The sequence below is a fragment of the Lithobates pipiens genome, unplaced genomic scaffold (genome assembly GCF_037356315.1).
Source record: "Lithobates pipiens isolate NorthernLeopardFrog02 unplaced genomic scaffold, aLitPip1_a1.2 Scaffold_28, whole genome shotgun sequence".
Classification (NCBI taxonomy): domain Eukaryota; kingdom Metazoa; phylum Chordata; class Amphibia; order Anura; family Ranidae; genus Lithobates; species Lithobates pipiens.
This window is the reverse complement of record NW_027507789.1, coordinates 89,264,637-89,277,037: the sequence shown is the minus strand read 5'-3', so window position 1 is coordinate 89,277,037 and position 12,401 is coordinate 89,264,637.

Genomic DNA, 12,401 nt, shown 5'->3' with positions numbered 1-12,401 from the left:
CATAGGCGATCTCTTCGGGCACTCTCAACCATCTTGACAAACGCCAACATGGTCATCTTGGGAAACAAGCGAAAAAAACCAAGTCATTGCCAACATTGGAGGCTAAGCAGGGTTGGGCAATCACTTTCCTTGCCTGAAATAGGCATCTCAGAACTGCCATCTGGCTACTTCCCGGGTTTCCAACTCCTTCAACTAATCCCAGGAGACAATACTTTGCCTCCATCATGGTGGAGGTTCCAACCACCCGATCAATGGTTCCTGTCACCTCTGTCCAGTAGCGGATCAACTTCGGGCATCTCCAAAACATGTGCATCATGTCTCCCCCCATGTTCCCGCACCGGGGGCAACTTGCGTCCGGCCGTTTGGCCAAACTGAAAAAGTTTACGAGGAGCATAATAGGTTCTATATAATAAGAACAGATGTGACATCCTGTGTGAGGAGAGCCACAATTCACCACAGGCAGGATTCCTGCGGCCAATTATAGCTCAGGGGGGTTTAGTACACACCCCACACTATATAAGGCCGCCAGCATGGCGGCCTTGTATAGTGTGTTGCGGTGGTCAGGGAAAGAGGACGATAGGCAGGGACAGTGTCTTTACTGCTTGGGAACCTAGCACTGTTACAATGGGTGTTATGTGCCTCCTGCACAGTACACACCTGAAGCTACCCTTTATTACTGGTGTTAAATTTCTGCAATACATGCATCTGCAGTGCAGAAGTTAGAGTCGGTGTTGTGTGCCTCCTGCACAGTATACACCTTATTGCTGGTGTTCTGTTTCTGTAATACAGGAACCTAGTACTGTTACAGTGCTAGGGTGTACAGAGAAGCTGGTATATATAGAAGACTACAGCATACAGAAGAAAGGCTAGTGAATACAGAATACAGGTTTCGTGTATGTAGATAGGCTTGAGTATACAGAGATGCTAGAGTAAACAGTGAGGCTAATTTAAAGAGAGGCTAGTATATACAAAGATGTTAGTGTATATAGAGAGGTTAATGTATAGAGAGAGTCGAGTGTATACAGAAAGGACAGTGACAGAAAGGGTATACATGAAAGCTGACATTCTATACAGAAGACTGGGTAGTGTATACAGAGAGTCTAGTGGGTACAGAAGACAGGCTGGTGTATTCTAGCTAGTTTTTACAGTCTAGTGTATATAGAAGACAGGCTGTGGTATACAGAGAGTTTAGTGTATTCAGAGAGTCTAGTGTATACAGTCGGCGAGTGTATACATAAGACTGGCTAGTTTACACAGTGTTTACAGAGATGCAAGGGTGTACAGAGAAGCTGGTATATATAGAAGACTACAGCATACAGAAGAAAGGCTAGTTAATACACAATACAGAAGACTTGTGTATGTAGATAGGCTTGAGTATACAGAGATGCTAGAGTAAACAGTGAGGCTAATTTAAAGAGAGGCTAGTATATACAAAGATGTTAGTGTATATAGAGAGGTTAATGTATAGAGAGGGTCGAGAGTATACAGAAAGGACAGTGCATATAGAGAAACTAGTGTATACAGAAGACAGGCTTGGGTATACATCAAAGCTGACAGTGTATACAGAAGACTGGGTAGTGCATACAGAGAGTCTATTGGGTAAAGAAGACAGGCTGGTGTATTCTAGCTAGTTTTTACAGTCTAATGTATACAGAAGACAGGCTGTGGTATACTGAGGGTTTAGTGTATTCAGAGAGTCTAGTGTACAGAGATGCAAGGGTGTACAGAGAAGCAGGAAGCTAGTATATATAAGGCTAGTGAATACAGGCTAGTGAATGCAGATAGGCTTGAGTATACAGAGATGCTAGAGTAAACAATGAGGCTGGGGTACACAGAGAGGCTAATTTAAAGAGAGGCTAGTATATACAAAGATGTTAGTGTATATAGAGAGGTTAGTGTATAGAGAGAGTCGAGTGTATACAGATAGGACAGTGGATATAGAGAGACTAGTGTATACAGAAGACAGGCTTGGGTATACATCCAAGCTGACAGTGTATACAGAAGACTGGGTAGTGTATACAGAGATTCTAGTGGGTACAGAAGACAGGCTGGTGTATTCTAGCTAGTGTTTACAGTCTAGTGTTTACAGAAGACAGGCTGTGGTATACAGAGGGTTTAGTGTATTACAGAGATGCAAGGGTGTACAGAGAAGCTAGTATATATAAAAGACTACAGCATACAGAAGAAAGGCTAGTGAATACAGAATAAAGGCTGGCTTCTACGGAGAGGCTACCACTACGGAGATGCAGAACACTATATATAGAGAGAGGGTATATAGAGAGGCTAGATTATACAGAGAGGCTAGTGCATAGAGTGAAGCTATTGTATATAGAAGCCTGGTTAGTGTATACAGAGAAGCTAGTGTGTACAGAAGAAAGGCTAGACAGGCTATAAAGAGAGACAAGTTTTTACAGAAGACAGTTTGGGGTATACAGAGATGCTAGTTTATACAGAGAGACTAATGTATACAGAAGACAGGCTAGGGCATACAGAAGACAGAAGACGGGCTAGTGTATTCAGAACATAGGCTAGTGTATATCGAAGACAGGCTATTGTATGCAGAAGACCGGCTAGTGTAAACATGCTGGTGTATATAGAGAGGCTAGTGAATTTAGAGGGTAAGCTAAGTGATAACAGAAGACAATCTGGGCTATACAGAGACATTTCATCATTTCATCTAGCTTACATCTCTAATGGAGTTTGTCTCATTGCCATGTTATGCCTTTTCATTCTTATGCAAAATATAGATCACTACACGATTTTAATCATCCACATCAAGCATTCAATAAAACTATCATACATCAAAATAAACCATGTACTCTTTTGCTCTATTTTGCATATTTGTACCGGGACCTTGAGTATGTGACAGTCCTGACACACCATCCTGACTTATTTTTCTTTATTTCTTATTAGAAATGGAGAGTACTATCTCAAAATCCGCTTAAATCTATTCACTTCTACCGCTTTTTGCTACCAGACATGCTGCACATACTAAGAGTAATGTAACCATCGCTCTCTAACGATGTAAACAGTTTTATTGCTTTTCTGACATTGACCGAGTATCTCTGACATTAACTGAGTATCTCTCTGCACTATGATCTTAATAATAATAATAATAATAATAATAGGATTGTGTAATGCAAAGATCAACTAGTCAATCAATAAGCTTTCTCATTGGTACCGGCATATCCTTTAAATTTAGACTAACGCAACTATTTCTCGGCCATTTTCAAGCTAAGCTTTCAATCTCTTGAACAGCGATACTTCCTCCCTACAATATTAAGCCATTTAAATGTCCTATTGGTCGCCTATATTATACAACTCGGTTAAAAGCCTACATGTAGAGAATAAAACTAGTCTTACATCTTAATAAAACAGTTTTATTGCTCAACCAGTATCAGCTGTCATGACAAATAAACGTTTCCACGTTTTGACTCTATTTTCTGTATTACTTCTTTTTCTCCACCTTATCTGTCACAGTTAAAACACAGTGACAAAACATTTCTTTTTACCGCAGCAAAATGTGAGAAAAGCAGTGTAAGCCGTCTTTCTGCCATATGCAACCATCTCTCGCTACCTCTATGCAATAGGATTCTCTTTCCAGTGGAAACGGAAAACAGTCAGTGTAAGCCGTCTTCGTGCGTAACAAAATTAATGGACCGATTTACACGTTGGAGCATTTGCATATCCCTTGACTTTGCAACTATCCCTTGATCCCTTTTGTGTATTCACTTTATCTCGACCTATATATACTGCCTCAATATTTTCCTAATTTGTTTTGCTATACTTATTATTATTATATCATAGAGATTACTAACTCTAAATCATTGTAAACCTAACCATAGTTATAATGTCCACAGCTAATTTTACGTTAAAGCAAAATTCACACAAAACCATCTTTTTAAAACCTTTACACATTAAGAGTAATGCAACCATCTCTCGCTACCTCTATGCAATAGGATTCTCTTTCCAGTGGAAACGGAAAAAAGTCAGTGTAAGCCGTCTTCTTGAGCAGCAAAATGAATGGAACGATTTACACGTTGGAATTTGCAAGCTACGTCAATTTACTGTTAAATAGAGTACCTTTGCATTTATCCCTTGACTTTGCTACTATCCCTTGATCCCTTTTGTGTATTCACTATATCTCGACCTATACATACTGCCTCAGAATTTTCCTAATTTGTTTTGCTATACTTATTATTATTATTTTATAGAGATTACTAAATCATTGTAACAAGTTATAATGTCTACAGCTAATTTTACGTTAAAGCAAAAGTCACACAAAACCATCTTTTTAAAACCTTTTACACACTGCACATTAAGATTAATGCAACCATCTCTCGCTACCTCTATGCAATAGGATTCTCTTTCTGACTCTATTTTGTGTATTACTTCTTCTCCACATTAACTGTCACACTGATAAACATTTGTAACACATAACACTTGCAACACATTTTTTAACAGCGGCAAAATGTGAGAAAAGCAGTGGGACGGTTTACTTGATTGAGAAGTGGTTGCAGTAGCAAAGCATAGCAATACATTAATAACACATAATGCAACTATTTTACATTCATTTTACATTCACATCATGCATACATCCTAATGTAAGCTGTCTATCATTATTAATGTTCATGGTTACTGATACATTATGCCGATGACCAGTGGAAACGGAAAACAGTCAGTGTAAGCCGTCTTCGTGCGTAACATAATTAATGGAACGATTTACACGTTGGAATTTTCAAGCTACGTCAATTTACTCTTAAATACCCTTTAGCTGCTTAGTTCACACTTTGCTGTATGTAGCCGCGTTTACATGTAAGTAACCAATGGGGATTGACATTTCATGTCCATCTCACATCTCTAATGCAATTTGTCTCTTTGCCATGTCATACTTTGCCAGTTATTATACTTTCTCATCCGATAGAAACCTAGGCGTTGCTGATATTTCATGATTACAGCAATCATCTCATCTAATTGCTATTCCGACATTCTGCCTTGGTATTTCTTTGCAACGCTCTATTGAACAATGTAAAGGTAAGCTAGATATTTTGTGTATTTCCACTTAAACTCGACCTGTATATACTGTCTCAATATTATCTTTTCTAATTTTGCTAAATTAGATTATAGAGTTTGCTATGTCTAAATCCAGGTTACCTACTCACCTTTATTACGTATACTGCTAATTTTAGGATAATACAAAACCATCTTATTGTTTCTTTACACGCTGCACATATTAAGAGTAATGCAATGCTACCGTGAACAGTTTAATTGCTCGTCTCACATTTAGCTGGTATCTCTCTGCTATAGGAAACTGAATTTGTACTACAACGATCACTCATCTAATATCAGTCCACTCAGTGCTACCGGGATAACTTTTACATTTAGAGTAATGAAATGATTTCTCAGTCATTTTGGAGCTACTGCAACTAACGCTTCCGATCTCATTTCGACTGCAATACTTAATCTCTGCTATTGCAGAATATTTAGCTGCTTAGCTCACACTTTGCTGTACGTAGCCGTGGCGATTGGCATTTCAACTCTAATTCATATTCACATTTCTAATGCAGTTTGTCTTTTTGCCATGTCATCCTCGGTTAGTTATTATGCTTTCTCATCCTTGTGCTCCAATATTGGGGTATATTCACTACATGATTAAAGACACGTAATGAACTTGATTGATAAAAACCTACACACGTTGTTGCTGTTATTTCGTGTATTTCCACTTAAACCCGTTATAGTTATTTTGCTATATTTATTACTAGTATAACCAGATTACTATCTCTAAATCCTGGTAAACCAGCTCACACTAAACCATCAAATTTCTACCTTACACGCAGCACATATTAACATATTAACATTTAGCCGGTATAGTGAAATAGTAAACGAAATGTGTAGATCACTCATCTAATATCGTCTTTTCAGTGCTGCCGGAACATATTTTAAATTTAGAGTAATGCAACGATTTCTCAGTTTTATGAAGCTACTGCAACTAACGCTTTGAATCTCTTTCCTGATAAATTACGCTCTGCAATATTAAGCCATGTAAATTGTCCTATTGGTCTGCTAACAATGCTATGTATAATAATACAAATCTTTTAAAAGCAATATCGTCTCACTGCAATACTTACACTCTGCATAATATATATGAATAATACGAATAATGCTAATAATAAAGTCGTCTAAAACTCGGCTATAAGTAGAGAATAAAACTATCTTACATCAAAATAAACCATGTACTGCCAAACCAATAACGGCCAATTACTTAACGTCTATCAGTCAATGACTTAACAAAATAAACTTAGCACTCTTTTGCTCTATTTTGAATAGTTGTAGTTCTCCACATTAACTGTCACATTGATATCACCACTGACAATACACCACTTTTTAACAGCACCAAAATATGAAAAAAGCACTTTATATGTTTCAAAAGTAGTTGCATTAGCAAAAAATAAAGTCCTGTCTTCTTTACACGCTAGCTTTTCTGTATACATTAATCTCTCTGTGTACACCAGCCACTCAATATAGACTAGCCTCTCTGTCTTCTGTATACAGGTGCCCGTAATCTATATACACTAGCCTGCCTTCTTTTTACAATAGTCTCGGTGTCCCACCCTCTATTTTTTTTTACAGATAGGCTTGTGTATACAGAAGACAGTCTGGGGAATTCAGTGAGGCTAGTGTATCTAGCCTCACTGAATTCCCCAGACTGTCTTCTGTATACACAAGCCTATCTGTAAAAAAAATAGCCGTTCTTCTGCATACTCTAGCCTCTCTGTGTAACACAGTCTCTCTCTGGATTCCCTAGCCTACATCTCTGCATACCCAGGACCTTCCTCTGTATAATCTAGCCTATCTGTATACACTAGCCTGTCTTTTGTACAAATTAGCTTCTCTGTAGCCGGTCTTCTGTATACACGATCCTCACTGTCTACTCTTGGTTGTCTTTTGTATACACTAGCATCTCTTTATACATATACATATACAGCTCTCTGTATACCCAAGCCTCTCTGTATACACTAGTCCACCGGTATACACTAGCAAGTCTGCCTACACTATCCTCTCTTTGTAACTAAACTTCTCTCTCTGTATACCTTAGCTTCCATCTCTGCATACCCAGGACGTTCTTCTCTATAATCTAGCCTATGTGTATACACTAGCCGGTCTTCTGTAGACATTAGCCTCCCTGTATAAACTAGCTGGTCTACTGTATACACTAGCAAGCTTGCATACACTAGCCTCTCTGTGTAACCCAGCCTCCATCTCTGCATACCCAGGACGTTCTTCTCTATAATCTAGCCTATTTGTATACACTAGCCTGTCTTTTGTACACATTAGCCTCTCTGTATAAACTAGCCTGTCCTCTGTATACACTAGTCCATCTGTATACACTAGCAAGTATGCGTACTCTAGCCTCTCTCTCTGTATAACTTAGCCTCCATCTCTGCATACCCAGGACGTTCTTCTGTATAATCTAGCCTATCTGTATAATCTAGCCTATCTGTATACACTAGCCATCCATCTCTGCATACCCAGGACGTTCTTCTGTATAATCTAGCCTATTTGTATAAACTAGCCTGTCTTTTGTACACATTAACCTCTCTGTATAAACTAGCCGGTCCTCTGTATACACTAGTCCGTCTGTATACACTAGCAAGTCTGTGTAACCAAGCCTCTCTCTCTGCATACCCTAGCCTCCATCTCTTGCATAAACCAGGACCTTCTTCTGTATAATCTAGCCTATCTGTATACACTAGCCTGTCTTTTGTACAGATTAGCCTCTCTGTGTAAACTAGCCGGTCTACTGTATACACTAGTCCATCTGTATACACTAGCAAGTCTGCATACTCCTGCCTCTCTGTGTAACCCAGCCTCGCTCTCTCTCTCTCTGTATACCCTAGCTTCCATCTCTGCATACCCAGGACGTTCTTCTGTATAATCTAGCCTATCTGTATAAACTAGCCTGTCTTTTGTACACATTAACCTCTCTGTATAAACTAGCCGGTACTCTGTATACACTAGTCCGTCTGTATACATTAGCAAGTCTGTGTAACCAAGCCTCTCTCTCTGCATACCCTAGCCTCCATCTCTTGCATAAACCAGGACCTTCTTCTGCATAATCTAGCCTATCTGTATACACTAGCCTGTCTTTTGTACACATTAGCCTCTCTGTGTAAACTAGCCGGTCTACTGTATACACTAGTCCATCTGTATACACTAGCAAGTCTGCATACTCCTGCCTCTCTGTGTGACCCAGCCTCGCTCTCTCTCTCTGTATACCCTAGCCTCCATCTCTGCATACCAAGGACGTTCTTCTGTATAATCTAGCCTATCTGTATAAACTAGCCTGTCTTTTGTACACATTAACCTCTCTGTATAAACTAGCCGGTCCTCTGTATACACTAGTCCGTCGGTATACACTAAGCATCTCTTTATACATTAGCTCTCTGTATACCCAAGCCTCTCTGTATACACTAGTGCACCGGTATACACTAGCAAGTCTGCATACACTAGCCTCTCTTTGTAACCCAACTGCTCTCTCTGCATACCCAGGACGTTCTTCTCTATAATCTAGCCTATCTGTATAATCTAGCCTATCTGTATACACTAGCCATCCATCTCTGCATACCCAGGACGTTCTTCTCTATAATCTAGCCTATTTGTATACACTAGCCTGTCTTTTGTACACATTTGCCTCTCTGTATAAACTAACCGGTCTTCTGTATTACACTAGTCCCCCTGTATACACTAGCAAGTATGCATACTCTAGCCTCTCTCTCTGTATACCCTAGCAAGTCTGCATACTCCTGCCTCTCTGTGTAACCCAGCCTCACTCTCTCTCTGTATACCCTAGCCTCCATCTCTGCATACCCAGGACGTTCTTTTGTATTATCTAGCCTATCTGTATAAACTAGCCTGTCTTTTGTACACATTAGCCTCTCTATATAAACTAGCCGGTCCTCTGTATACACTAGTCCGTCTGTATACATTAGCAAGTCTGTGTAACCAAGCCTCTCTCTCTGCATACCCTAGCCTTCATCTCTTGCATAACCAGGACCTTCTTATGTATAATCTAGCCTATCTGTATACACTAGCCTGTCTTTTGTACACATTAGCCTCTCTGTATAAACTAGCCGGTCTACTGTATACACTAGTCCATCTGTATACACTAGCAAGTCTGCATACTCCTGCCTCTCTGTGTAACACAGTCTCTCTCTCTGTATACCCTAGCCTCCATCTCTGCATAACCATGACGTTCTTCTGTATAATCTAGCCTGTGTTTTGTACACTTTAGCCTCTCTGTATAAACTAGCCGGTCTTCTGCATACACGAGTCTCTCTTTATACCCTTGGATGTCTTTTGTATACACTAGCTGCTCTTTATACATTAGCTCTCTGTATACCCAAGCCTCTCTATACACTAGTCCGTCTGTATACACTAGCAAGCCTGCATACACCAGCCTCTCTGTGTAAACCCAGCCTCTCTCTCTGCATACCCAAGATGTTCTTCTCTATAATCTAGCCTATTTGTATACACTAGCCTGTCTTTTGCACACATTAGCCTCCCTATATAAACTAGCCGGTCTTCTGTATACACTAGTCCGTCTGTATATATGCAAGTATGCATACTCTAGCCTCTCTCTCTGTATACCCTAGCCTCCATCTCTGCATACCCAGGACGTTCTTCTGTATAATCTAGTTTATCTGTATACACTAGTGTATACAGACAGACTAGTGTATACAGAGGACCGACTAATGTGTACAAAAGACAGGCTAATGTATACAGATAGGCTAGATTATACAGAAGAACGTCCTGGGTATGCAGAGCGCTCAGCTTCAAGGTATGGCCAACGTGAGTAATATGAGGGACACTCCTCACCCCCGCCCCCACCTACCAGATCTGAGTTTCATCCCCTTACCCTCTCTGCCCCGGTCATCTGGTGGCAGTTTTATGCACTCCCTGGCCCCCACCCATTCATAATCCTTACCGACCTTTCTTTCCGCTGCTCACAGGAACACACTGGATGACTTGTCTAATTAACCAACTTGTACAAGACACAGCTATCCTCCTGTCTGACACCGGCCCCCTTGGAGGCTTTACCCCTCACTGTTTGGGTGGTCCCTGCCTCTCCCTGGATGCTCCACATATACCACAACGACATTGTCAGAGGGGCACCACTTGACAGGACACAGGGCTTTCATTCCGGTGGCATCTCCCATTGGAGGAAGGGATGATGGCCCCAACCCCTTGGCAGCAGGTTCTTTCATGTACAGACCAGGGCGGCTCATCTTCCCTTCTGGAGTCTTGACCTTAGATGGGGGAGTTGCACTTTGGGGGGTCTGAGTGATACCTAATGCGCTGTACTGGAAGGGCTTGACATTCCCGCATATGTGTCCCCTCCCCCTGGATGCGCCCCTTGTCCCCCCCTCTGACTCCCACCTACTCTTTGCTGACATTGCCTTCTGCAGCTTTCGGGGACCCTGGATGACTTATTTATTGAGCCTATTGGTACGAGACACTGCTTCCCACCAGGGTGACTCTGGACCCCCCTGGAGGATTTACCCCTTACTGTTTGGGCGGTCCCAGCCTCCCTCTGGATGCTCTACACAGCCCCCGATGGCGATGCAGGAGAGACACTAATTGGCGGGCCCTAGGACTGCTGCTCGGGTGAAGTCTCCCATTGGATGGAGGGATGGTGGCCCCAGCCCCTTGCCTGCCGGATTTTCCATGCACCGACCAGGGCTGCTCCTCTTTCATCTTGATGTGGTGACCATGGAGGGGAGGAGTTGAAATTTATGGGGTCCGGGTGTTTGCTGGTGGGAGTGCGCTAAAGGACTTGACATTTCTGCATGTTTGTCCCCTCTCCCCTGTTTCCCCCCTCCCTTCCCCCCCTTCCCACCCTTCCCTTCCCTCCTTTCCCTCCCCCTTTCCCCCTTCCACTCCCCCTTTCCCCCCTTCCACTCCCCCTTTCCCCCCTTCCCTGCCCCTTTTCCCCCCGGGGCGTGGACAGGGGAGAGGGGGTAAGGAGAGGACAATCTGCCAAAGGGAGAAATGCATTTGTTCGGGGACTGCATGTACTTTAGGGGTATGGGATGGGGGGTGGTGGATCCCATTCTGTGATGCCTTTTCTGTTGTGACGGGCTCCCTCGTGCATGCCTATGTTTAGGGCAAGCCGAGGAGACCCCTCAGTGCTGACAGTTATATGCTCTACCTCTGTTTTGGTTATACTATTGTTTTTTGTTTCTTTGATGTTACTGATTGTCTTTTATTTGCATAGCGGTATCAGACGTGACATTTACCACTGCCGGGACTGGGGGGACTAGGATTCGGGGGCTCCCTCTCCGACCTGTCTACCCAATAACCCAAGTAGGACAGCGCTTTAAACCCAGTGTACATCTGGTAAGCGCTATAGCATAATTGTGCTGTTTTAGTATACCCTTCCTGTACTGTTGAGTGCGGACAACCCTTAATTTCCCTCTCCCCCTGGGGTTGGGGTGCCCGGCCTCTTTTTCCCTTTACCTTTCCTTCCATTTGCCCTTCCTTTCTCCCCCTTAGTTCCCGCCATGCATTACCTACCCAAAACCTACCTTGGTTCAACTTTCTTTGCTTTTCTCTGACGTCCCCCTCCCCCTCCCCGAGGAGCGATGGGAGACTCAGTCAAGGTCACCTCTCTAAACGTTAAGGGACTGAACTCCCCTGAAAAACGGTGGATCCTCCTGGGAAAACTGAACACATCCTGTACTGATGTGGCCTTTATACAAGAAACACATTTTAAAAATACTAGCCCCCCCTTTCTATGGTCGAGATCCTTCCCTAAGGTCTACCACTCTACACACCTCTAAACAAGGTGACCATCTTGGCGTTTGTCAAGAGGGTTGGGCGTGTCTTGAAGAGAACGCTTACGGCCACATCACCCTAAAAGCACCCAATCTCGTCTGATTTCAGAGGCTTAGCAGCGTCAGGCCTGGTTAGTACCTGGATGGGAGACTGCCTGGAAAGACCAGGTGACATAGAAGGATCTGGCCTGGTTAGTGTCTTGATTGGGAGATCGCCTGGGAATACCGGATGCCGTAGGATTCTTTTTATGTTGTTGGCTTTGACCTGTTTTTTTCCCCTTGTTTCCCAAGGTGACCATCTTGGCATTTGTCAAGAGGGTTGAGAGTGCACAAAGAAATTTCCTACGGGCACAACACCCTGAAAGCGCCCAATCTCGTTTGCTCTAAGAGGCTAAGCAGGGTTGGGCCTGGTTTGTACCTGGGTGGGAGACCGCCATGTCCAGAACCCTGGGGTTCTTCTGGGTCCCGAAGGCTAGTAAGGAGACAAGGCATAGTCAAAAGAGAGGACGGGGGAAGAAGAGAGTGTAAAGACGGAGAGAGAGGAGGTGGGGGGATGGCGGCGGGGAA